The sequence below is a fragment of the Neofelis nebulosa genome, chromosome 10, assembly GCF_028018385.1.
Source record: "Neofelis nebulosa isolate mNeoNeb1 chromosome 10, mNeoNeb1.pri, whole genome shotgun sequence".
Classification (NCBI taxonomy): domain Eukaryota; kingdom Metazoa; phylum Chordata; class Mammalia; order Carnivora; family Felidae; genus Neofelis; species Neofelis nebulosa.
In genome coordinates this window covers 17,958,605-17,984,523 of record NC_080791.1, presented here as the reverse complement: position 1 = coordinate 17,984,523, position 25,919 = coordinate 17,958,605, and the positions used below count along the sequence as shown (strand labels likewise).

Here is a 25,919-nt window from a genome sequence, read left to right as displayed (position 1 = left end):
ATAACCCCAAAGTGGAAAACTCCAAATGCCCATCAACTGACGAGCGAATAAGCTAAATGTGGTACATCCACGCAATGGAACGGTACGTGACAATAAAAAGGAAGGAAGTTCTCACACATGCCACAACACATGCATGACCCTCGCGAGCATGATGCTAAGTGAAAGAAGCCAGACGCAAAATACTGCACATTGGATGATTCGTTTATATGGAATTTCCAGAATGGGTAAATCCACAGAGGTGGAAGGTAGATTAGTGGTTGCCTAGCGGCAGTGGTGGAAAAGCTGGATGGCATGGGGGAGTAATTGCTAATGCACACACAACATTTCTTTTCGGGGTGATGAAAATGTTCTAAAATTGATTATGGTGATAGATGCATGATGCTGTGACTATACTAAAAACCACTGAGTCGTATACTTTTAGTGGGTGAATCGTGTGGTATCTGAGTTATATTTTAATAAAGCTGTTACAGAAAAAAAAAAGGAGAAATATGAAGTTTATCTTTCAGAGGTTTGAAGGCTCAGAAAAGCATCATGGGGAATCGCGCCAAGTAGATTTCACTGACTCGTGGCCCTTGAATCTCTGTGGCTGGTGTGGACTGAAGAGACCCAGGTCCCATGCTGTCTTCTCTGGATCCTGCTCCCATACCTACTGTGACCCATTTTCCAAACCAAAAACCAGGACACAGAATATTACAAAGCTTTTTTTTTTCTGATTTGTGGATGTATTTATACGCATTGCCTTGTTGAATGATGAAAATCAGATTCATTGACACAGGTTGGGCCATACATTGGGCAACGGAGGTGCGTCCAAAGACGTAGGCATTTAAGTGGGCTTCCGTGAATTAAGTAGCAAAGTCCTCACACACCTGGCGTGATCACCACCTGCCTGAGTGGCCAAAGGGCTAGAAAGGTGTGTTTGAAGAGCCTGAGGACACCCACAACACCTGCCCAGGTGGCCTCAGAAAAGCGAGACCAGGATGAGACTACTACTTGGGAAGCAAAAATCTAAACGATTGTACGGGGCTGGCCCAGGAGGAGGACCCTGGGAAGAGAAAAGAAGGGCAACCTACAGAAATGATTCTCAAAAGGTGTTCCTTGGAGGGCCCTGGGTCCCATTAGGAAGCAGAGGGGGAGGCCACATGGAGGTCTCCAGCCCACGCCAGCTTCAACCAGCACACCTCCCCATCAGTTTTGGATATTTGGGGTTCCACGTAAGACTCGATATGGAGAAAAAAAAAGTCGCACCATTAAAAACAAAATAGGGGGCACTCAGGTCATGATGTCACAGGTTGTGGGTTCGAGCCCTGCATCGGGCTCGGGGCTAACAGTGTAGAGCCTGCTGTAGAACCTCTGTCTTCCTCTCTCTCTGCCCCTACCCTTCTCATGCTCTCTCTCTCTCTCTCTTAAAAATAAGTAAACATTAAAAAAAAAAATAAAACACAATAATATAAAATAAAGTAAAATAAAGTAAAAAAATAAATAAATAAATAAATAAATAAATAAATAAAATAAAATAAAATAAAATAAAATAAAATAAAATAGAATTAGAAATCACTAGTCTAGCCTTAAAGCATGGAAAAGAGACATCTGAAATGCCAGGAATGGGCAGAGCCATCCCACACAAGTCACGGGAAAGAGGGACTAGATCCATGGCACGCGAGCTTTACGTTAGCAGGCACGCATTTATTCAGTGACAACATTAGCGTAAGTGCTTAGTAGACACGATCTCACTCAATCTCTGCAACACCTCTGTGAGAAGTGTGTGTTCTGTGTGTTATTCTCATTTGAGGATGAGAAAACAGAGGTCAGAGAGGTCGAGGGACCTGCCCCAATTCACAGGGCTGGTGAGCGGTAGAGGCAAAAGGTAACCCCAGGTCAACCTCACGTAGACCCTGGGCCCTGAACCAAGGCTCATCTTCCTTCGGTGCAATTCGTCTTCAGGGGAATTTGCTGCCGAGAAGGGGGTGTACCAGGTAGGTGCGTCTCAATCAGCTCAGGCTGCTGTCACAAACAACCACAGACTAGGTGGCTTATCTAGCAAACATTTTTTCCTCACAGTCGTGGAGGTGGGGGATCTGAGATCAGCTAGCATGGTTGGGATCTATCGCGGACACCTGCCTTCTTACATGGTCCTCAGATGGCGAAGAGTCCAACGTTCTCTGGACTCTTCTCAGAAGGGCACTAATCCCATCACGGAAGTAAGTGCCCCCCCCCCCACCCTTGTGACCTCATCAAAATCAAATCCCCTCCCCAAGGTCCCACCTCCTAATACCGTCATCTTGGGGGTTAGGATTTAACACATGCATCTCGGGAGGACACAATTCAGTCCATCGCAACAGGGTGCACGAGACTTTCACACACCATAAAGAAAGTCTTGGGGCCCCTGGGTGGTTCAGTCGGTTGAGTGTCCGACTTCGGCTTAGGTCAAGATCTCGAGGTTCATGAGTTCGAGCCCCGCATCGGGCTCGCTGCTGTCTTGCTGCTGACAGGCTGACAGCACGAAGCCTGCTCTGGATCCTCTGTCCTCTTCTCTCTCTGCCCCTCCCCTGCTCCCGCTCTCTCTCAAAATATAAGTTAAAAAAAAAAAAAAAAACATTAAAAAAAGAAAGTCTCATCAAGGCAAATCAACTCTGAAACACTAATAGACAGGACCCTGGGCCTCTGGAAATTCCCCTAGCTAATGCTCCCAACCCCTAGTAAATTTCTAAACTGGGAGCCTTTTTCTCTTTGGGCCATATGACCTCGCTCTCCCCAACTTTTCCATCGATCACCTTGTAAATATTAGTAAATCACTTGTAACCAAGTAAATTACTAAAACAATCTCTCGGAAAATGCCCACGTCCCCTGTAAGTCTGGGAAGGAGCTCAGCCCTCTAGGGGGGCGGGGGGCGGGGGGGAGCTCCCTCAGCGATGTTTGGATCAGGCTCATGCTATCGACGCCTCACTTGTCTCTGTCACGTCAGTACACGAAGGACACAATCCCACCTGGACCAACAGGAGGCAACACACATATGATCGCCTGTTCCGGGTCTCTTCTCCTCGACAGCACACCTTCAGGACACATGCTGGGAACTGAATGTGTCCCCCCCCCCCCCCCCCCCCCCCCACATTCACATGTTGAACCCTCAGCTTCCAAAGTGACTGTGTTTAGAGACAGGGCCTTTCAGAGGTAATGAAAGTTAAATGAAGTCATGAGGCTAAGTCCCTGCTCTGAGAGGATTAGTGTCCCTGCAAGGAGGGACACCAGAGAGCTCTCTCTTTCTCTCCCCCGGTGTGAGGGTGTGGCAGGAAGGCAAGCCAGGGAGCAGGCTCCCCCCAGAAAATGAGTCTGCTGGCACCTTGACCTTGGACGTCTAGCCTCCAGAACTGTGAGAAATAAATGTCCGTTGTGGATGCCACCCACTCTGTGGTGTTCCGTTATGGTGGCCCGAGATGACAAGGAAAATGTGCCAACACCAACCCAGATGTACAGGACAGCCGCCAGCCATGGAACACCACATAATCAACTCACAGAGCATCACTGGACACACCCGGAGACAGAGGGATCATGACCAGGTGAGGAAGAGGGAATGTGGCAATGTTATATTAAGGGGCATATGAGGTCCCCTGAGCACCTCTTTCTTCTTTTCCTCCCCACTGGGTTCAACGAAGGGACTCTGCAACTCTCTCCAACCTCCATGCTGTTCTGGGCACCACTTTTCAATTCAGGTTTTAGGTTTTTGACAATGATCAACTCCTGTCTGGGAACAGCCTCAACTGGGTGGCTGGTTGGCCTCGGCCATATTGAGGTCAGAACCCAGATTCCGGTGCTGTGGGCACAAAGGATGAGGTACAGGCTCAGGCTCTTAGGACACCAGAGGAACATGTCCCCAACAGGCAGTCACCAAGAGCAGGCTTGCTGTTTGGCAGTCCCTGGAGAGGGGCCCCGTGTGTGTCTGGAGAGCAGCGTACTCAGGACTGAGTGAGCAGCTGACGCTCCTGTCCCCCAGGCCTGGCTGTCCGGTTACTCCAGGATGCTGCTCAGAGTTCCTAGCCGCCTGCCTAAGGAAGAACAGTATCATCTGGCACATCGTCCAGCCCCGGGGATGGTTCTCCAGAGAAGTCAACGAGGAAGCATGGTAATTACGGCTGGGAGATCGGGGGCTACAGCAAGGACAAGGCTGAGATGGAGAGATGCAATCAGGGGCCAGGGTCTTTCTCATGCTTCCGGCCATGGGGACTCTGTGCCCAGGGACTCTTCCACAATAAGCCCTCAACATGCCTCTTTCATGCCCAGGGAGCTGGTGACCCCTTACATTGGGCCTTTCTCCCCACAAGCCAAGAGCTTTACCTCTGCCCAGTTCTCTCAGAGTTCCTTTCAGGCTCATGCGAAGGAAAGGGTGGCCTCCCGACTCTGTGCCCACCTCCCCTCCAAGGTCTCCTCCATGTTCCAGACCCAGACCGAGGTCTACTCCAGAGAGGACACCTCCCCTGGGGCTGGCTGGCCTGGCTCTGCCCACTCTACTCCCTTCTGGTTCACCCAATGAGTGTGGCCATGATTATCACTGACCTGCTCAAAGTTCTCAGGCCTCCCCATTATCCAATGGTTGGTCCCATTTGAGTTTCTAAGATGGCATCGGGGCCTCTGCACTCTGGCTTCCACAGAGCACTCCCTTTCACCCCCATAGTGGCAGCGCCCCTATATCAGGACCAGGACTGGCCTACGTTCTTTCCTTCATTGCCTCTGCTGACACTGGCCCCACCCCTATTCCTCCTTTCCTTATAAGGACCCTCCTTCTTCCTCCTCAGACCCACCTCTTCCAAGAAGCCCTCCTTGACTTCCCCAGCCCAGTACTCTCCTGAGATTTCCCCAGCGACCACTCATTGCCCTGGAAGGGTGCTTACCTTAACATCGAGGTCTTTCTGTAACTTCCCTCAACTAGATTGAACCTTAAAAGCTCAGAGTGATCTCCTTCCTTTGAAACTCCCAGGTTCCCCATCCCAAATTAATTCCCTCTTCCTTAAAACTCCCACAGAAATTTCTCTGTACCTCTCATGAGACACTCATCACTTTTGACTTTTTTATTATGCCTATCTGTTTATCCGTCTTCTCTCCCGGAGGCGGCTGGCTCCTTGAGGGTGAGGGCCAAGCCAAATTCATCTCTGTACCCTCACGATTCCAGACACGTATGCCGGAGGCCCTTAATGAATGGTTATTGAGTGAGTGAATAATAGGAGGGGGTGCAGAAGCATGAGATATCGCTCAGACTGAGAACAGTCCCTCGGAACCAGCACTGCAGGGTGCAGGGCCCGCGTGGGGGCCTCTAGGGCACCTGGGGGCCGGTCCACCAGCTCTCCCTCCTCGAATTCTCAACAGCCTGGAAATCACCCCTCAGGTTGGAAAAATCAGCCTCCTTTAATCCCTTGGGTCTTCTAGAATCTCTCTACTCAAGATTTGATTTCCAAGCACTTTGATAACTTTTATCTCTGTAAGGTGGGGGGGGGGGGGGTGTTGCAGAGAATTACGGGAGAGCCTTTACAGGCAGTATCTGTAACACCGCCCGCAGCTGTTCGAGCCCTGTGCTCAGAGAAAGAGATGCTTGGAGCCTCCAGGGAACCAGTCAGCTTTGCTCCCAGGCTGAGCCCCAGCCCCGGGATCACCATTCACCTGACACCAGCTTCCCATGCTCACCTCTGACTTCTCGCGGCTCTCTTCTTACCCCTGATGGTCCCTGTCATCCTTCCTGTTGGAGGAGGTCACATCGCCGTGTGGGTCGCTCCGCCAGAAACCCACACCCTTCTTCCTCACCTGGGGTGCAACACAGGACTGCCGTCTGCCCCTGGCCTCGCCCGGCCAGCTCCCCCTCACATTCTGGACTGTATTTGTTTCCTGGGGCAGACGTGGGGGGTGGGGGCGGGGGGGCTTAAATAACAGAAATTTCTTTTCTCACGGTTCTGCAAGCTAGGAGTCCAGGATCAAGATGTCAGCAGAACTGGCTTCTCGGGAGGCTTCTCTCCTCAGTTCATCTCCCTGTGTCCTCACGTGGTCTTTCCACAGCTGCATCTGTATCCTAATCTCCTCTTCTTATGAGGACACTTGTCATTTTGGATTAGGGCCCACCCTAATGACTTCATTTTAATTTAATTACCTCTTCAAAGACATCATCTCCAAAGGCAGTCTCTTAGTTAGTAGGACTTTAACATATGAATTGCAGGGGGGCGGGTCAGTCTTGAAGTATGTTGGACTTGGGCTCAGGTCATGACCTGAGGATTCTTGGGTTCGAGCCCCGCATCGGGCTCTGTGCTGACAGCTCGGAACCCGGAGCCTGCTTCAGATTCTGTGTCTCCCTCTCTCTCTGCCCCTCCCCTGCTCACACTCGGTCTCTCTCTCCAAAATAAAGAAACATTAAAGAAAAAGAAGAAGCATATGAATGGGGGGGGGGGGCACACTAGTGAGCCCATAACCTGGAACTTCACCTCCAGCCATTGCCCAGCTCCCACCCCCTCTCCCAGTCCTCAGAGAGATTAATCCGAGGCCACTTTCTGGAACTGCCTTCACTTTGTGCCCCCACCTTTTTTTTTTTCATGTAAGTATGTGAGTAAGTAAGTAAGTAATCTCTACACCCAATGTGGGGCTTGAATTCATGACACCGGGATCAAGAGTCACATGCTCTTCCAATTGAGCCAGCCAGGTGCCCCTTTCCAATAGGCTCAGATAATGAGGTCTCTGGTTCTAGGAGAGCCTCCCCGCCCGCCCCACCACCTCACCATGCCCAGCTGTCCTCTCCTGACCCTCTGCCTCTCACCACACTTCCCTTCCCTCCTTTACCTTCAGTCTCTCCCCAGACCAGCTCATTCCCTTTTGCTAAAACGTGCTCAGGCCCTCCCCTCCCACAGGGACCCTCCATGGACCACTGTGACCATGTGTGACCCTCTGACTGTCCCTTCCATCTTACCTCCAATTCGAGCCAGACTTCTCAAGTGATTACTCAACTGTTGCTAACTTCACTTCATCTCATTTTCCCTTAAACTGCTGTAATCCGCCTTGTGCCCCCACCACCCCACTCGGACTGTATGCACAAAGTCACTGTCAACAACCATGTGTGCAAAGCCAGGGCACGCTTTTGATTCTCCGTCTAACCGCATCACTAGCTGGCAGTGTTGTTTAGTATCTGACGGGTGCTGTTCCAAGGACATCGTATGATTGCTCCGCTTAGTTCCACACAACCTCACAGCTTACGGTCCCGTTTTACAGGTGAGAAAACAGAGACAGGGGCAGGTGGAAACAACTTGCCCGAGGTCACACAGCTCTTGATGGCAGCCTGGGTCCACAGCCTGTGAGCTGCCAGACCACTTGGTTAAGCTGCGTCTCAGTTTCCTCTGAACCTGAGGGTGCTGAGTGTTCGAGTCCCAAGTTCTGAGTCTTTTGTCTGAAACCCTCAATTTCCTTGGCTTCCATGACAAGAAGTCCCTGGCGTTTTCTTGCTGCTCCTCTGACCATTCTCTCAACGTCCAGTCTCTTGCCTACCCTTTAATACTGGTGAGGCCCCAGGGTCTGTGCAGAGCCTTCTTGTTGCCTCCCTCAGAAGCTTCCTAAGTGATCTTGTTCACAGCCCCCTCCAGGAGGATGTCCTAGGTCACCTGCCTGATGACATCTCCACGTAAATGTCTGATAAGCATCTCAAATTTATTAAGACTCAAGGCAAACTCATCCTCTTCCCTCTTATGTTCTCCTTGGGTTTAGCTAATGGCAGCACCAGCCACACAAGCATCATGGCCTCACCCCAACTCCTTACCTCCAAAGGCCCCGGCTTTGCCCCTCACTGTATCCCGAATCAGTCCCCTGCTCTCCCTCTCAACACCACGGTCCAAGTTCAGTCCTTTCATGTCGGCTACTCAACTGCAACCTCTTGACTCTGGTTTTCCCACCAAACTTGCCGCCACCACCTGGCAGTCCCCCATCATGCCCACACACAGCTGCCCGTCACTCGAAGGTGCAAACCCCTGCTTTTAGCTTTGAGTCTCAAAATAAATGGAACTCCTTGGCATGGCAGACAAGACCTGGCTCTCCTTCTCGAACCTTATGTTCCGCTTCTCTGCTCATCCCTCTCTACCTTCTGGAAATACCAAACTACCCTAGCACCACCTAAACCCACACACATGCCGTTGAGTGCCTGCACGTTTTTACTCAGGCTCTTCCTTCTGACTTCCCACCTTTGCTCACAGATCACTCTTATTCAGAATGAGTCCTCCACTCAGACGCCCCCTCCTTCCAGAAGCTTTCCCTGAACACAGAAGTTGATCAAGGGCGGCAAGCATGCATCCCCATAGAATCCCATGCATCTTATACTCTATTTCAATGATCAGTTTCATCTTTAACTTCCCCTCTTGAATCTTTTCTATCCCCAGTGCCTGGCATCCTGCCTGACAACAGGAGGCACTCCGTAAATGTTTAAGCCAAATCTGTCTTGGCTTTTGAGGGATGTTATGCCAACTTCTAATCCTTCCTTCAAAATTACTACTCTGACCCATACGTATATGGCCAGCTGATGTTGACAAAAGCACAGTTAGAAAAAAAAACGGTATTTTCAACAAATTGTACTGGAACAGTTGGATATCCATACGTTTAAAAAAAAAAAAAAAAAAAAAAAAAAGAACTCCCAACCCTGCCTTGTGCTATGTATAAAAATTAACACAGAATGGATCCTAGCCCTAAATGTAAAACCTAATGCCATAAAACTTCTAGAAGAAAATATTTGTGGCTTTTAATTAGAAAAGACTTCTTAGACATGACACCAAGAGCAAAACCCATAAAATAAACAACTGACAAACTGGAATTCATCAAGATTTAAAGTGTCTGCTCTTCCAAAGACACCATGAATGGGAGAAAAGACAGGCCACAGACTTGGAGAAAATATTACACAGAAAGCATATATGTGATGAAGGACTTACATCCAGTATATACAAAGAACTCTCAAAAACTCAATAATAAGAAATCAAGCAATCCAACTTTTTAAAACACGGGCAAAGATTTGAATAGACAGTTCACCAAAGAAGTTACATGGGTGGTGAATAACATATAAAGATATACTGCTCCACATCATGAGTCATAACAAGATGTCACCATAAATCTTTTTAGAATGGCTAAAATTAAAAAGCTCAACCACATCAAGCTGGCGACGATGTGGAAGAATTGGGACTTTCATAAGCTACGGGCGGGAATGTAAAATGGTGTAACCACTTGGGAAACACTTTGATCGTTTATTTTTATTTTTATTACTTATTTTTGAGAGAGAGACAGAGTGTGAGTGGGGGAGGGGCAGAGAGAGAGAGGGGGAGACACAGAATCCGGAGCAGGCTCCAGGCTCTAAGCTGTCAGCAGAGAGCCCGACGCGGGGCTTGAACTCATAAACCGTGAGATCATGACGTCAGCTGAAGTGGGACGCTCCACCGACTGAGCCACCCAGGAGCCCCAACAGTTTGATCGTTCGTTAAGAGGTGAAACATGCCCCAACCATATGACGCAGCCATTCCACTCCGAGGTATTTATCCAAAAGAAAGGAAAGCTTGGGTTTAAACAGAGACTCGTGCATAAATGTTCACAGCAGCTGGCTCTGTGATAGTCAAAGATGGAAACAAGCATCAAGAGGGAAGTGGGTAAATACACTGTGGTATATCCATACAACAAAAGACTACTCAGTGACAAAACGGAATTTAGGAAGCCAGACAGGGGCTCCGTGCTGACAGCGTGGGGCCCTACCTGGGATTCTCTCTCTCTGCCCCTCCCCTGTTCTCTGTCCCTCTCAAAATAAACATTTGAAAATAGAAAGCTTTCACTACTTTGACCGTGGTGATGGTGTGAAGGGTGTACGTATGGCAAAACTTACCAAATTGTATACTTCAAAATACAGGCAGTTTACTGTAGGCAAATTATACTTCAACTTCAAAAAACATGCCGTGATGAGAAAAAAGTTACTGCTCTTCTGACTCCTTCCCACTTTCTCCCCACTCTCTCTCCTCACCCTCAGCAAATGAGACATTTTAAACTCTGTGGTCTATGGGGCGCCTGGGTGGCGCAGTCGGTTAAGCGTCCGACTTCAGCCAGGTCACGATCTCGCGGTCCGTGAGTTCGAGCCCCGCGTCGGGCTCTGGGCTGATGGCTCGGACCCTGGAGCCTGTTTCCGATTCTGTGTCTCCCTCTCTCTCTGCCCCTCCCCCGTTCATGCTCTGTCTCTCTCTGTCCCAAAAATAAATAAAAAAATGTTGAAAAAAAAAAATTAAAAAAAAAAAAAAAACTCTGTGGTCTATACCTACTGCCTCCAATTCCTCTGCATCTTCTCTGTCCTGAGCCTCCGCCATCGCTGAACTCATTCCCAGAAATCACCAAGGTTCTCTTTCCCTCCAGATCCAAAGGTCTTTCTGTGGCCTTTTAGGGTTTTGAGGCTCTGAGTCATATGCGACTGGAGGCTTTTTTGGGGTTGCCGTGTTTTCACATCCGTGCTATGACACTAGTCTGATTTTCATTCTGGTCACCTTTGCTCCAACCCTGCTCTGCCTCCAACTCCCTTCCCTCATTCATTCATTCATTCATTCATTCATTCATTCATTCATTTAAGTTTATGTATTTGCTTTTGAGAGAGAGTGCAAGTGGGGAGGGGCAGGGAGAGAGAGAGAGAGAGAGAGAGAGAGAGAGAGAATCCCAAGCAGGCTTCGTGTTACCAGCACAGAGCCCACCACGGGGCTCGAACCCACGAAACCACGACATCATGACCTGAGCCGAAACCAAGAGTCAGATGCTTACCTGACTGAGCCACCCAGGCGCCCCTCCTCCCTCTTTCATACAGCCCTAGCTGGCAGTGTTCCCCAGACCTCACCCTCCGCATTCAGTCCTCGGTTCACATTTTCTTCATTGTGTACTTTCTCCCTTGAAGGATTCATTCTCAACTAACAGCTCTACGCAGGTAGGTAATTCCAAAACCCCTATCCCCTGCCCCGCTGCCCAATCTCCACGCCAGACTCCTATCTCTGGGTGCTAAAGGGAAATGTCTCCTTGGAGGTCCCGCCAAACTCCATGTCCCAAAGGTAACCCATTATCTTTTCAGAGAACGGGCGGCTCCTTCTGCCTTCCCAGTTTCAGTGAATGGCCCTTCTCTTACACGTGGTCCACGGCACAGCCGTCCTGCACTCTCTCTGGCCCTTTGGCCACTCCACTTGCTCACCGAGGACCCCTGCTCTCTTTCTGCCTCCCCTGCCACCAGCCCTGCCTCTCTCCCGCAATACCCTTTACCTGTTTCCCGCCTCCAGGCTCTCCTGCGCTAACCCAGCGTCTCCGCATTTGCAGATTCACCTGCCTGGTGCCCCCGTCCTCCACAGTCCGGCGCCCTGACCCAGGCACGTGCTGGACTGCTCTGGCCCATGCTGATTCTGCCCTCTTCCAATCCCCTAGCGTGCTCACGGTCCGTGCCATTCATTTAGCACTTAACCCGGTGCTTTGTAAGTGACAGAGGCAATGCATCCATCTACTTAATCGTTCCTTTGTTTATTAATTCATCAAATACCTATTAAGCATCAATCTTAAGCAGGGCACTATGTACACAGAGACGGGTGAGATGTATTTCTGCTTTCAAAGCGTCCAGATAGGGCCATCAAATCAAATGGCCACAACCCAATATGGTAAGTAATAGGACAGAACCCCGTTATGATCCATCCATGAGCCATCCAGGTGCACTGGGAACTGGCAGAAAACTATGACTGGGTCTTTGGCTCTCAAAGACATTTCCGGGAAGGGGTGGAGACACTCAGCGGTGTAACGGAGAAAAATCACAAAGCCCCCAGCTTTTCTGGGAAAGAGAGAGACGTTTTAGGGAAGGCCTCACGCACACACGTGTTCAGTGCCTCCTACGCACCAGGCTTCACAGAAGAGGCAGCCTCAAAGTAGGCCTGTGAGCTCCCTAGAAAGGCAGGGAACTGAGGCGTGTTCCAGTGTGCAGAGCCCCCAAAGGCATGGCTGGTTCAGTGGATGCGGGACTGGCTGGAAGGGAGGACAGAAGCCCGAGCAGGAAGGATCTTTGTCCTGCCAGGGACCCGGAAGGTTAACAACAGAAGGACCTGTGACAGACGGTGACATCATCAGATTTGCATTTTAGCGCCATCACTCACAGCACTGAAGATACAGGGGGGTGGTAACTGAAATTTGAATAGGGAAGGTGAGTTTGGGGGTGACTTTAATAGCCCAGGAAAAAGAGGTGAGGCAGGTATTGAGGGGCAGGACAATGAGGATCAAAGAAGGGGGGGCAGAGCCGAGCAAGATTCACGAGGTGTAAGGCAAGGGTGGCCGGCTGTGGAGGGGTAGGAGGAGACACAAAGGGCTTCTGGCCTGACTACTTAGATGGTGACGTCACTGACCAACATCAAGAACACAGCGGGGTAACGATGAAGGCTGCTCTGTTTTGCTTCTGGAGAAGGGCGCAGATGATGAGATTGGGGTGGTACTTGTTTAAGTTTGGGGCACACCGTTTAGCAGCGGACAGTCACTGGCCTGGCTCCCAGAGAACCATCCAGGCTGGACACGCAGACCTGGGAGAGCGCAGGACGAGGCTGGCAATGACAATTTGGATCTGCCAGTGAGGAGAGAGGAGGGTCGAGTCAAAGACCCTGGGGACTCGACACCTGGGGAGAATGTGGAAAAAGGGAATCTGATGCGAGAGGCTGGACGCAGTGGTGAGGCCGGCTGGAAGTCAAACGAAATAAGGACTGGGAATTTTCCATGAGATTTGGCAACTAGGAGGTCACCAGGGACCCCGGTGAGAGCCATTTGAGGGGAGGGGTGGGGGCAGCACGCAGACCCAGCTGCTTGAGAAGGGGCTAAGAAGGCCAACGAGTCAGGTATAGCTCTCTTCTGGGGAAGGAGCGTGATTAGGGCGGAGGTGGAGTGAGTCACATTGCCCAAGGGAAGGGGCTATAAATTCACAGGACAGGGGCTCAGAAGAAGGAGCCCGAGGGGAGGGAGAAGCGGATAATGTCAGCAGCAAGGGGGCACTTTTGGAAGCAAGTCCTGCAAAAAGGCCAGTAAGAAAGAGCCTAGAGCACAGGGTACAGGTTCATGCAGGCTGAGGGAAGGGAAAAGCCATGGCAGAGACTGCTCGCTGGCCACCAGGGGTTCCTTTTTTCTTTTCCTTTTAACAATAAAACACCCTCAGTGTTACCTGGACACGTGACTGCCCAGCTACAAACCACATTTCCCAGTGTCCTCTGCAGCTGGGGGAGGTCTGGAGCTGAAGTGGGCCCGTGAGTTTGAGTCGAAGTAACCACGGACCATCGGGCCATCCCCATGCCCTAGACGCTCCTTCTCTTTTTTTTTTTTTGCCAACTGGAAATGGTGACAGTAGGAATGGAGTGGAGGGGAACTATAGACTGATAATGGCAACACGGCTTCTTGGCTCCCCTCCAGCCAGCCCTGAATCATGAGTGACCTATAGACTCACTCACACTCCTGAGCCATACCCTTCGATCTTTGAAATTCGACACGTTCGGTCTCTTTGCTACTGAAGCTTACTTAGCCTATGCTCCAGCTCGGTGCTGTCCCACAGAAATACAACGCAAGCTATGTTTGTAACTTAGGGTTTTCCAGGAGCCACATTTAAAAAAGTAAAAAGAGGGGCGCCTGGGTGGCGCAGTCGGTTAAGCGTCCGACTTCAGCCAGGTCACGATCTCGCGGTCCGTGAGTTCGAGCCCCGCGTCAGGCTCTGGGCTGATGGCTCGGAGCCTGGAGCCTGTTTCCGATTCTGTGTCTCCCTCTCTCTCTGCCCCTCCCCCGTTCGTGCTCTGTCTCTCTCTGTCCCAAAAATAAATAAAAAACGTTGAAAAAAATAAAAAAGTAAAAAGATATTTAAGGGAAGGGAAGCAAAAACAATACAAAAACAGGGAGGGGGGCAAAAACATAAGAGATTCTTAAATATGGAGAACAAACAGAGGATTACTGGAGGGGTTGCGGGAGGGGGGATGGGCTAAATGGGTAAGGGGCATTAAGGAATCTACTCCTGAAATCACTGTTGCACTATATGCTAACTAACTTGGATATAAATTAAAGAAAGAAATAAAAACTAAAAAAAAAAAAAAAAAAAAAAAAAAAAACCCTAAAAATAAACAGGTGAAATTATGAAATTAAGTAATACATTTTATTTAACCAAAATTTCCAAGTATTACTATTTCTATACCTAATCAATATAAAATTGTTGAGGGGCACCTGGGTGGCTCAGTCGGTTAAGCATCCGACTCTTGATTTCGGCTCGGGTCACGATCTCACCATGTGGGAGTTCGAGCCCCATGATGGGCTCTGCACTGACAGCATGAAGCCTGCTTGGGATTTTCTCTCTCCCTTTCCCTCTGCCCCTCCCCCACCGACTCACGCACTCTCTCAAGACACATAAATAACATCGAATATATATAGACGTATAAAATCGTTGAGATATTTTGCACCGTTTTCATACTAAAACTGTAAAATCCAATGTATCTTTTGTACCCAACAGTACATCTGAATTCAGACAAGCCGCATTTCAAGCGCTCAGGAGATAGTGCCTCTCATCCTAGACCATGCAAACGTAACACTAATTGATACGACTCTAAATAACCATTTGGGGGAAGGGGGGCTGAGACAGACTGAGCTTGGGAGCTTTATTTTCTCTGAAAAGAGGCAAGACTGTCACCTTCTGAGCAGTCACTGCACAGATGGGGGAGACGGTTTCAGGCTCAGGCTTAGAAGAGGCGCTCCAACGTGTAAATAAATGTCTTTGTGTCGGCCAGGTGGAAAGGCAGAGAAGTTGGTGTCTCTCTGCAAGCAGCCTCAGGGCAGGCAGATGCCAGAAGTATCAACAGTGGGAGTTACTGGGAGGGAGGGCAGGACGAGGGGACAAAGGAGGTGAAGGCACTACCAGGAAAGGGTTTGGTGAAACCCACAAAAGGTTATCCAAATGAACAGACCCTGCGGGGCTGAGAGGCTGCATAGGACTTGGACATGTGGATATGGCAAGAGCGTTACCAGTGGGAGCAAGATGGAAAAGGGGGGAGTAGATAGGAAGACTGTGGGGTTTGAAATTTAGGGTTTCGGAGGCAGAAGAGGGTCAAGCGTTGCCACAATCCAGGGGGTGGATTAGACAGTGATGTGGACAGGAGAAGGCCGCTGGAGGTGTCCCTTAAGTATCCTCAAGGTAATGGGACTAGAGGGATGGACTCATGGACACAGATGATCCAGCGAGAACAGAGAGGTAGAGAAGAGAGGAGGCGGTGAGCCAGGGATCACAGCCGTGCACGACAACGGCAGGTGCAAGGTGAATGGAGACACGTCCTGGGGGACACCGCAGGACGGGCGGAAGGTCTGTGGGCTGCACTGGGAAGCAGGGAAATACATCTGCCACTCTCTCGGGTGAACAGCTGTCCCCGGAAACAGGTGAAAGGGAAGCATTCCATGGGACAGATTTGGGTTCCCCACAGAATGGAGCTCCGTGTCAAGCTGAAGAGGGCCCACAGGGAGGTCCGGAGAGGGGGTACGAACTGGGGAGAAAGCACAGAGCGGCAGGGGGATGTGAGCCCAGGGAGGACGGGCGGTGGGGGCCAGCACACGAGAGGGGGGCACAGTGCCATTTCCTGGCGCCACGAGTGGCTCTCTGGACGGCGAACACCTCGAGCGCAGGAACCACGTCCCATCGTCTCCTGTGTCCTCCACTGGACTCAGCACAGATCCAGGCAGACACGAAACACGCGTGCCTTCCAGACTTGTCAAGAGACCTGGGCCTGATGTGTGTTGACTGTTGGACTTTCACAGCACGGTTCACCTTTAACTTCATCCCTTAATCCTTCATGCTCCCATAGTTAACACAAGGACGAAATTTATGAATAAAGTCCCCGCCATAACCAGCAATTACATCTGCATTTAGTGCCTTATTAATACGGCCACTCGGTAAGGTCTCTGCATACCCCATTGATATTCCCAGTTAACCCGAAGCCGTTCCTTTCTCCGTCTGGATTGTGCCGTCTCCCTCTGGGTTCTCTCTGGGGGAGGACAGGCCCCAAGTGTTCTCATGGTCACAGAGGGAGCCACCGGCTTCGCCCGTGGCAGCTCCCCTGGCCGGCTTTGGCTGGACCAGACGCACGATGGTGGCAGGGCAGTGCCTGGCATACCCACGCTCGAGGCTCCCTGCGCACAGAGCCAGGCAGGGGAGAGAATTAGTGGGTGCTGGAGTTGCCTGTTTGTCTTTTCTAATAGCTGCCGGTAACAGCCTTCTGGCCGAGTTATGGGCTAAAGCAGAAGGAAGACAGAGGCTCAGGGAGTGATGGGGGCTGGTGGGAGCCCTCACGGGTCTAGCGCATCCAAGGATGCCAGGGAGGTCTGCCTTGCGTCCAGAGGACGCTGAGCCCGGGTCAGCTTCACTGTCCGGGGGAGTTCAAGTCGATGAGCTAGCAGAGCAGACGCAGTTGAGAACACAGGAGGTGGAGACACGAAGCAACACGGGCCCCTGATCTCCAAGACTCAGGGACTGGCTGGGGAGACAAAAGTGGGGAGCGAGGCCGACAGCACAGGCAATGTGCCAGGCAGACTCTTCCAGGTGAGCTCGGCGGGGAGGCGGGCAGGTGCCACCCCCAGAATCCCTCCACCTCTGAGTCACCGGCGCTCCACATGGTCTGTGACTCTCCCCCATCAGTCTTCATCTGGTTACATCATCATTACCTCATCCCCCTCCCTGAGTCTATGGAGAGACCCTAAGCCATTAGAGGACTGAGGGGCTCTTGTGTTTGTCTCTGCATTTTCCCCAAGAGTGTGAAGAAAGGAGGGTCATGCCTCCTAAAGCTTATAGCGCAGGACCTCGTCACCTCCAATCAGAAATGACAATTACAAGGGGAACTAGAAGTCTGGCACCTGTGGATGATGCTGACGTCTCTCCGCTCAAAGAGGGCAAGTAAGAGATAATGACCGATTAGAACAGCTTTGAGTTCTCTGTAAGAATATGGCCAGAAAAATCCAAAAGGCCATGACTTTGACTGTTTCCGCCTTATGGTTACCTGTCTCTTTTCCCAGGAGGTCAAAGCACAAATAATGGATCCTATTCATTGTCCTCATCCCCCCTGGGAGTGAGACCCGGACAGGGAACATTTGTCCAGGAGGACAGTGGGGTTGAGAGAGTAAGCTAGGGCCTCACAAAGGGAGAAGAACAGAATGTTCATTTGCTCATTCATTCAAAAAAAAAAAAAAAAAATTCAGATAATGTCAGCTGCTCTGTTGCCTTCTTCCTAATGTGGGAAGAGAGGAGCTTCATATCAACAAAATGTGTCAAACTTCTGACTCACATTGTAATTCCTGTTTGTGATTGGGGAGGACAGTCACTGTTCGCTGTGCTGGAAAGCAGTGTTCCCGTGGAGCCTCCGTCTAGAACGTAGGTAGGAACTCTGTCTCACTCCCCATCAGCCTCCCAGAGGCTGGCACCTCCCACATAGTCCACGGACGTCTCAAACATCTTCCGTAGCACCTCACCAGAACAAATACCTCTCAGGTCTATCCTCCCTCAAAAACTCATTACGTGTGCCATATTTCTCCTTGAGACTAACTTCCGTTTTAGCTGGTGTCCCTGGGCACCTCAGGGTATCCCTGGGGAATCATGGAGGCAGTGCTTGGTGGAGGGGATGGTGAGGAGGGGCTGGGTGGCCCCGTCAGGGGAGATCAACAGCCTTTGCCACCTAGGGTCCGGACGAGCAGCCCAAGACACGGGAGTGAGACACGCTGACAGGGGCATCTGCCCAGGTTCTGTGGCGGGACTCGGCAGACCACATCTGGGTCTTGGCAACCTCACGCCTGACTGGCTGAGTTTCCTGAAGACAATGCTGTGGCCATCATCAGAATATTCAAACGTACAGAGGGACAAGGGAAAAGAAATAGCACTAACCTGCAGGAGATAAAAAGCAGCCCCCATTCAGATGCCATATGCCACAGAAGGAAAAAGCTAGTAAATTTAACTTAGTATAGACTATGCAATTACCTGCTTTAAAAATTAAGGACTGAGACCATAAACCCACTAAACTCCGAATCTTCATAATGAGCAGTTAAGTGAGAGAGAGAGAGGAGAGAGAGAGAAGAAGCAGAGAGAGGAAGGAAGAAAAAGCAAGAGGAAAGAGAAAGGGTGAAGGGAAGAGGAAGGGAGGAGGAAGGGAGAGAAGGAAGAGGAGGAGGACAAGAAGGAGAAAAGCAGGATCAACAAGAGTGTGAGACAGGCGCCAAGTCAAACAGGGCGAAAGTATGACACACGCACGTTCCCAGGGGAATTTTCTGTGCTTGGGGTCTGCTGATTCTGTTGCCAGAAAGATGTAAAGTCACAACTGCAGGCACAGATGAGGACAAAATCGTACCCTGTTGAATAGAAAATATTCACTTTTTTTTTCTTTCTACTCCTGCAACCACCAGCCCGCTTGGCGCGGGGTTTCTCAGCCTCAGCACTGCGGATACCTGGACCAGGAATGTTCTTGCTATAGGGGGTTTCCGGGGGTGGGGTGGGGGGCACGTAGTAAGTTTAACAGCACCCTGGCCACCATGACTAGATGCCCGTAGCACCTTCCCCAGTTGTCACAGCCCCCCCTCCCCCACCCAACGCCCCTGGATACTGCCGTTGGCCTGGGGCAGGGGGAGGCAGGCTGCCCCCCGGGGAGAACCACCAGCTTAGACCCCTGTCACCTCACAACTCCACTCTAGCCTCAGCAGCTCCCCTCCTTTCCTGCTCCACACCCCCAGCCAGCATTTTGAGGGTGTCACCTTCACTATTCAGAAGCACCTAAAAGCATCCCAGGGTCTACGGAATGAAGAAAATAATAATGGATATCCACTCGGTGCCAGGTTGTGAAAGAGACCGGTGAGCTGGACTGAGACCCAGACTCAAGATGTCACGCCCTTGTTGGAGAACGCAGACAACGAGCATGTAAAGAAAGACGTACAGGATAACTGCAGAGAGCAGGAAGTGCCATAAAAAACTAGGGTACACCACGATGGAAGGGGTCAGGGAAGGAACATCTCTGAAAAGGCGTCACCTGAGCTGAGAGGTAAATGAGGAGGAGGAGGAAGCCATCCATGGGGAAGAGGGCAAGGCCATTCCGAGCCAAAGGAGCCCGACAAGAAAGGCCTCAGCAGGTGCTGGAGCTCAGTGGCTTAGTGAATGAGGGGAAGAATGGAAGAAGGTGAAGAGGGAGACAGAGGGGATCATATTGCCTCATGGGCCATGGTGAGAAGTTGAATCGTATTCTGGCTGCAACGGGCAGGCACTGGAGGGTTATAAGCAGAGCCAGAACTCCCTGGCCCAGCTCTACGCTTCATAAACTAGCCTCTAACCCACGCCCAGCTTCATCAGCTTCTACTCCTCTGTACAAACTTGAGCTTTGCATTAGGAGCCCCTGGAGGGGTATGAAAGCAAAGACTGCCAGGTCCTGCTCCCAGAGTTTCTGATTCAGTATCGGTGTGGGAAGCACCCCCGCACCTTCATTTCTAACAGCTTACCAGGAGCTGCAGACATCGCTACTCCAGGGACCACACCCTGAACAAACTTGACTCTTTTCCGAGATATGTCTTCGATCCACGCCATTTCCATTTGGAGACTATGCACCACTCCATCCCTCCTCTGCAATCTCGATGCATTGAAAACCGGGTTGTTCTCAAGGTCTGGCTCCAAAACGAACTCTCACACGCACCTTCAGTGGTCACCCCAGGCAAAGGGGCCACTCCCCACTGCCCAGCCATCATACAGATTTTGTTTACAAGTGACCTGTAATATACACACTCATCAGAGAATCTCAGATCCCTTCTAAACCATGACCTCTAACCAGGGAGGGACCCCATCTTCATCAATCTGTTTCCAATCCCTCTCTATTTTTTGTTTTGAAGGAGGTAAGTTACAATTAAATCTATTGCTTATAGGAATGACTAGTATCGTGTCCTCTTTCCACCTCGCACCCATTCGGATGCCTATTATAAAAAAAAAAAACACACACACACAAAAAATAAAACAAAACAAAAAACCAGAAAACAACAAGTACTGGTGAGGATGTGGAGAAAGTGGATCCCTTGGTGCACCATTGGTGGCAACGTAAAACAGTACAGCCGCTAGGGAAAGCAGTACAGGGTTTCCTCAAAAAAATTAAAAACAGAATTACCATGTGATCCAGCAATTCCACCTCTGGGTATATATCCAAAACAGTTGATCTATACAGGCATATATCAAGGAGATATTTGTACCTTGGAATTAATCCAGCAATTCCACCTCTGGGTATATATCCAAAAAAGTTGATCTATACGGGTATATATCAAGGAGGTATTTGTACCTTGGAATTAATCCAGCAATTCCACCCCCGGGTATATATCCAAAAGAGTTTGATGTATATGGGTGTATATCAAAGAGATGTTTGTACAGCCATGTTTATAGCAGCATTACTCACAATTGCCAAAACATGGAAGCAATCCAAGTATCCGTCAATAGATGGCCGGATAAACAGAATGTGGCATATAAATATAATGGAATATTATTCGCCCTTAAAAAGGAGTGACATTCTGACACGTGCTACGATATGGATGAACCCCGAGCACATTCTGCTAAGTGAAAAGCCAGACACAGAAAGACAAATACTGTACCATTCCACGATATGAGATACCTAACAGTGTTCAGCTTCATAAAGACAGAAAGTAGAAAGGTAGTTGCCAGAGGCTGGAGGATGCGGGGAACGAGGAGTTATTATTTCACGGGTACGGAGTTTTGCAAGAGGAAGAGAGTTCTGGAGACTGGCTGGTGGCAATGGTTGCAAAACAGTGTGAATGGACGTAATACCACCAAACTGTGCACGCAAAAATGATGAAGGTGGTTTTGGGTTATGTATATGTTACCACACCTAGAAATGATTTTTTTAAAAAACACAAAAAAATTATGTGTTCTTTTATAGCTTACAAAGCACTTCCAGCCATCAAATCTCACGTGTATCTATCTTGTGCTAATCCAGGAGATAACAGTAAAATCCCACCAGTCCCCCTTTCATAGATGAGTACGAAGAAGCCCAGAAAGATTAAGCCCACTCGAGAACACGCAGCTGACGTGTCGAGGGATTAGAAGCAAACATCAGATCCTCTGCTCCACTACAATACGCTGCCCAGTATATCACAATGCTTCTCCTAGAATGTTCTGTGTAGTAAATCACCTTTAATGTGCTAAGTGATGCATAAATAGTAGCTGGCTAGTTGAGAGGAAGGAAAGAAGGCAGGGAAGGGAGGAGGGGACAGAAAGAATTATTTGACTTGAGGAGGCTTCCTCTCTCATGATTTAGGGAAAGGAGGAAAAAGCACTATTTACTGGATGTTACCATGTGCCCAGAAGTTTGTATATGTTTTTCCTCTTAACTTTCACTTACCACAACCCTATATGGTGGGCATTACGGTTACCATTTTACAGATGATGATAAAGAAAAGAGACCCCTGAAATCAGGGGTCTGACCTCTTTCACTATGACTTTGAATCCAGATCTGTGTGACTCTGGGCTCAGGCTCTCACTCCCAGGAGACACAGAGTTCTAGAATGTTCTAGAATGTTTGGTTGCCAGCATGAGGCATCCATGTCTTCTTGCCTTTGGCTGGCAATTAACCCAACTCTCTCTCTTCCTTCACCACCCACCCACCGGAGTAACTCGAACTGAAAGGGGACGCTTTCCTGAAATTTTCTCCCCTCCTCATGGACTCACCCACCAGCTGTATTTTGCCCCATCCTGACCACCCACTCTGTCTAGGCTTCAGGATGAGGAAAGACAGGGCCTATGGGAGCTTCTCTTCTCCTCTGCTTTCCTCCTGGCCCACACAGGCCTACGGACCATCTCCTCCAACAGCCATTGTTCCCTCCTCTGTGTCACTGGACACACACCTCCCAGGGACTTCACAGGGGGCAGAGAAGAATCACACTCAGCCAACCACGCCTTTCTCAAAGACCTTCCCCTCCCTCCTGAAGGAAGGTACAACTGGTTCTGGTGCACCTCTTCTACCGAGCCAGCACTCACCCCTCCCCAGGCTGACAGATGAGCAGCAGGGGTGTGTCCCATCCAAGGCTGGACAGGTTCCCAGGGAACCCACTCTCTGGACTCACAAAGACATCTCAGACCACCTCTTCTGAGTCAGTGCTTTCTCCCACCCTTGCCTCCAAGTAGTCTGCTATACCGAGCTGCCTGAGCCAAAGGCATCCACAGGCTACTCTGTTACAAGAATGTGGAGGGATCTGAGTTCCCACTGATTAGAAACAAAGGCTCATCGACCTCTGCGTAATGAACTTGGTTGCAAATGTGGCTCCAGCCCCTGATTCGCCATCAGAATCTATCATTTAGTACTTTCCTTCCTCAGCACCCAGAACCGGTTAATCTCCCAAACGTTACCCCACTCCATGAATCTGAGGGTAATGAGGTCGACTTGCGCTTTTATTTATCATTAGAGCTGGCAGACCCAAAGGGTAATTTAGTGTTTGAAAAGGCTGATTTTAAAACTTTATGTCAGGGGACGCATTGCCAAATGCAGTCTAATAACTGCATCATTAAATACAGACTAAAGTCTTTATTTAAATTCACGTTCATTTCACCTCTGTCTATAAAACATAGGGATGTACAACGGAGCAAGCCCTCAATCCTCAAAACAAATTTCTCTCGCTCGGTTTTCTCCCCACATCAGTCGTCCTGGAGTCTGTGGGAGTTCGCTGGGTGTCTGATCCCGTCTCTCACACTTTTCAGCCCCCCACTCATCAAAAGGACACTCATTGTTCCTCAAGCTTCTACAAGGCAACACTGTGCTAAGCAGTGGGGATGCCGAGTCGACGTGCTCCCGGTCCCTGCCATCGAGGAGCATCCAGAAATGAAATGAAAGCACGTTTTCCAACGTGACAGGTTCAGAACACTCTTTCTCCAGCTATCTCCCCAAGTCAATCCTCACTTCCTTCGGGTCTCTGCTCCGCGTGGCAGTAGAACACCGAGTAGGAAATAGCCCCTTGTCTCCACTGTCTCCGACGCTTCCCCTCACCCTGCTGTGCATCGGTTTTGTCCCCAGCACTTATCAACATCCGGCACACCGTGTGTTTCCTTATATGTGGCGGGCTGGTCCCCACTGCCACGTAAACCTGTGGGGAGAGGGTTGTGGGAGGGGTGGGGATTTTGTCTGTTGTGTTTCCCGCTAGGTCTCCAGCCCCGGCAGAGCAGTGGACACACAGCAGGCCCTGGAGCCATACTTGTCAGTGAGGAAGGAGTCGATGCTGTAGTAGAGGTACATATACAGGGACTCTGGGGTGCTGGGGAGAGACCTCCACTTTCTGTGGGGGGTCATCCAGGAAGGTTTCACAGAGCAGGAGGCAGTTACACCGGGTCGTGAAATATACACTTACTGGCTGGGGAAGGGAAGTTGCCTAGTCCACAGGCAGAGACATGAAAGCACCCTGTTCATCCAGCAGGGACCGGGGGTAAATGGAGAGAAGGGAGAAAACGAAGCTGGTGGTGGTGGCGGTGAGGGGGGTGGGCTGTGAAGGACCTTTTAGGCCATTTAAAGGGATCTGAACTCGGGGCACCTGGGTGGCTCATTTGGTCAAGCGCCGACTTTGGCTCAGGTCATGATCCCACAATTTCTGAGTTTGAGCCCCGTCGGACTCTGTGCTGACAGCCGGGAGCCTGGAGCCTGTTTTCGATTCTGGATCTTGGTCTCTTTCTAACCCTCCCCCACCCACGCTCTGTCTCTCACTCTCTCTCTCTCTCTCAAAAATAAACAAAAAAAATTTTTTTAAATAAATGAGGGAATCTGAACTTTATCTCAAAGGTGCTAGTTGAGCAACCTGTTAACAGTACTTGGGGCAGACCTCCAGGCAAAGTTTCTAGGTCCCTAGCTGCTGTCCCAGTACAGGTCTCTGCTAGTCAGCCCCCAAGGTGGCCCCTATGACGTCAGCCTCCTGGGATTCACAGCCCTCACACCTTACCAGGGTTGGTCTGCCCTGCAGCAGACAATAGGAGTGATGGGATGTCACTTCTGACACCATGTTCCATCTTAGGGACACACACACCACCCCCCCCCCCCCCCCAATCACCACCACCCAGGCTCTGCTCTGGGGACAGCAAGCTGCTGTGCATCGACCAACCCTATGGAGAGACCCATAAGGTCAGGTGCTGAAGCCTCCAGCCAATAGGCACCGAGGAACCTAGGTCTGCCAACAGCCACGTGTGTGAGCTTAGAGTTGACAGCGGCCATAGTCAACAGCACAGCTGCAGCCTTGTGAGAGACCCTGAGCCCATCCACCCAGGTAAGCAGCCCCTGGATTCCTGACCCCAAGAACCGCATGAGACGATAAACACTGCTTCCGTCACTAAGTTTTGGGATGATTTGTTATGCAGTGGCAGATCACTAATAGAGCCTAAATCCTGTTCAAGAACATCCAGTGACCACCAACACCCCCCCCTCCACCCCATGCCTTGGGGACAGAGACTGGAGTAGATAGAGATGGAGGCTGTCCCTTCTGTAAAGGCCACCAATCCGAGATTCCTAATGAGGTCAGGCAAAGAGGAAGGGGATGCAAAGCCCAGCGGGTGGGAGAATGCCTGGCCCCCTAATGCACCAGGACTCTGGGGCGCTGGCCACCTGCCACTGTGGCCCACATGGGTGCCAGAGGTGCAGGAAGAGAGAAGAGCACGGGGCCGTTTTACTGCCATCCCACAACATTTAATTCATGAACTCGTCAGAGGGCACCGTTAAGTAGCGTCTGCATGGCAGTAACAGAGCAGATGATTCAGGGCAGATCAGACTTGGCTTAGAGGCTGGCCTTTCTCTGACAGGTCTATTAAGCGTCGTTAACACCACCACCCCCCTTTTAAAGTTTATTTTACATTGAAAGAGAGAGAGAAAGTGAGAGGCAGAGACAGAGGGAGAGAGAGAATTCTAAGCATGCTCTGTGCTGTCAGTACAGAGCCTGACGTGGGGCTCAAACTCGTGAACTGTGAGATCATGATCTGAGCCTAAACCAAGAGTCAGACGCTCAGCTGACTGAGCCGCCAAGGCGCCCCCTCGTTAATACTCTTCATAAGAAGGCTTCGGTGCCCAGGTTCTCAGTCACGCCAGACGCTTTTTCAGGGAAGTTCTCCCAGCCTGCCATGGCACCACAGGGTCAACTGTCTACCTAGGGACCACCGAGTGGCAAAAGAGGCTCGGCCTGACCCCAGTGACCATATTTTATTTTCTTTGTTATTGAGATATCATTACCATATAACACTGTGTTACTTTCAGGTGTAGGCACGCTGGTGTAATACATTTATGTACTGCAATATGATTACCACTGAGCTAACATTAGGATCACTTAACATTTCTTTCTGTGGTGAGAACAATGAAAATCCAGTCTCTTAGCAACTCTGAAGTTTACAGTATAGTATTGTTGACTATAATCACTATGCTGTGCATTACATCTCCAAGCCCTAACGACAATAATAAAAATACCTCGCAAACAACCCAAGAGGGGTGCACTGTGTGATGGGGAGACAGTCACGTACTCTCAAACTCCACTTTCCGCTCTACCATTTCGTGTTGGCCCTTGGGCAATGCGCATGGTTTGTCTGACCCAAGGGTTTGCCATTAGAGTCTCCATGCGGTTTAAATAAGCCGCATATCAAGCGGCCCCCATGGGGTCTGGAATACAGCAGGTGCACGGTAAAGGTCTTCTCCCGGATGATACGTCAGAGACCTATTCTACCCCATGCCACTCCACCGACGCACTGGAAATTCCCCTTTTCTGCGCTCCGTGCACCCATGAAATATCCGCAAACAGTTCCTGTCACTACTGTCATGTTTTATAATTTGCGAAGTGACCTCGTTAGATCCTTAGGTAACCTGCTGAGGTCTAAGGGGCCAGTATTGGTAGCCTAGGTCTGCACA

At 50.1% G+C, this 25,919-nt stretch overlaps 1 protein-coding gene across 3 annotated transcripts in view; it reads right to left on the bottom strand.

The window, feature by feature from the left end:
• GRIK4 (glutamate ionotropic receptor kainate type subunit 4) overlaps nt 1–25,919 on the bottom strand; it is a 433,258-nt gene that overhangs the window by 180,282 nt on the left and 227,057 nt on the right. The window lies entirely within an intron of this gene.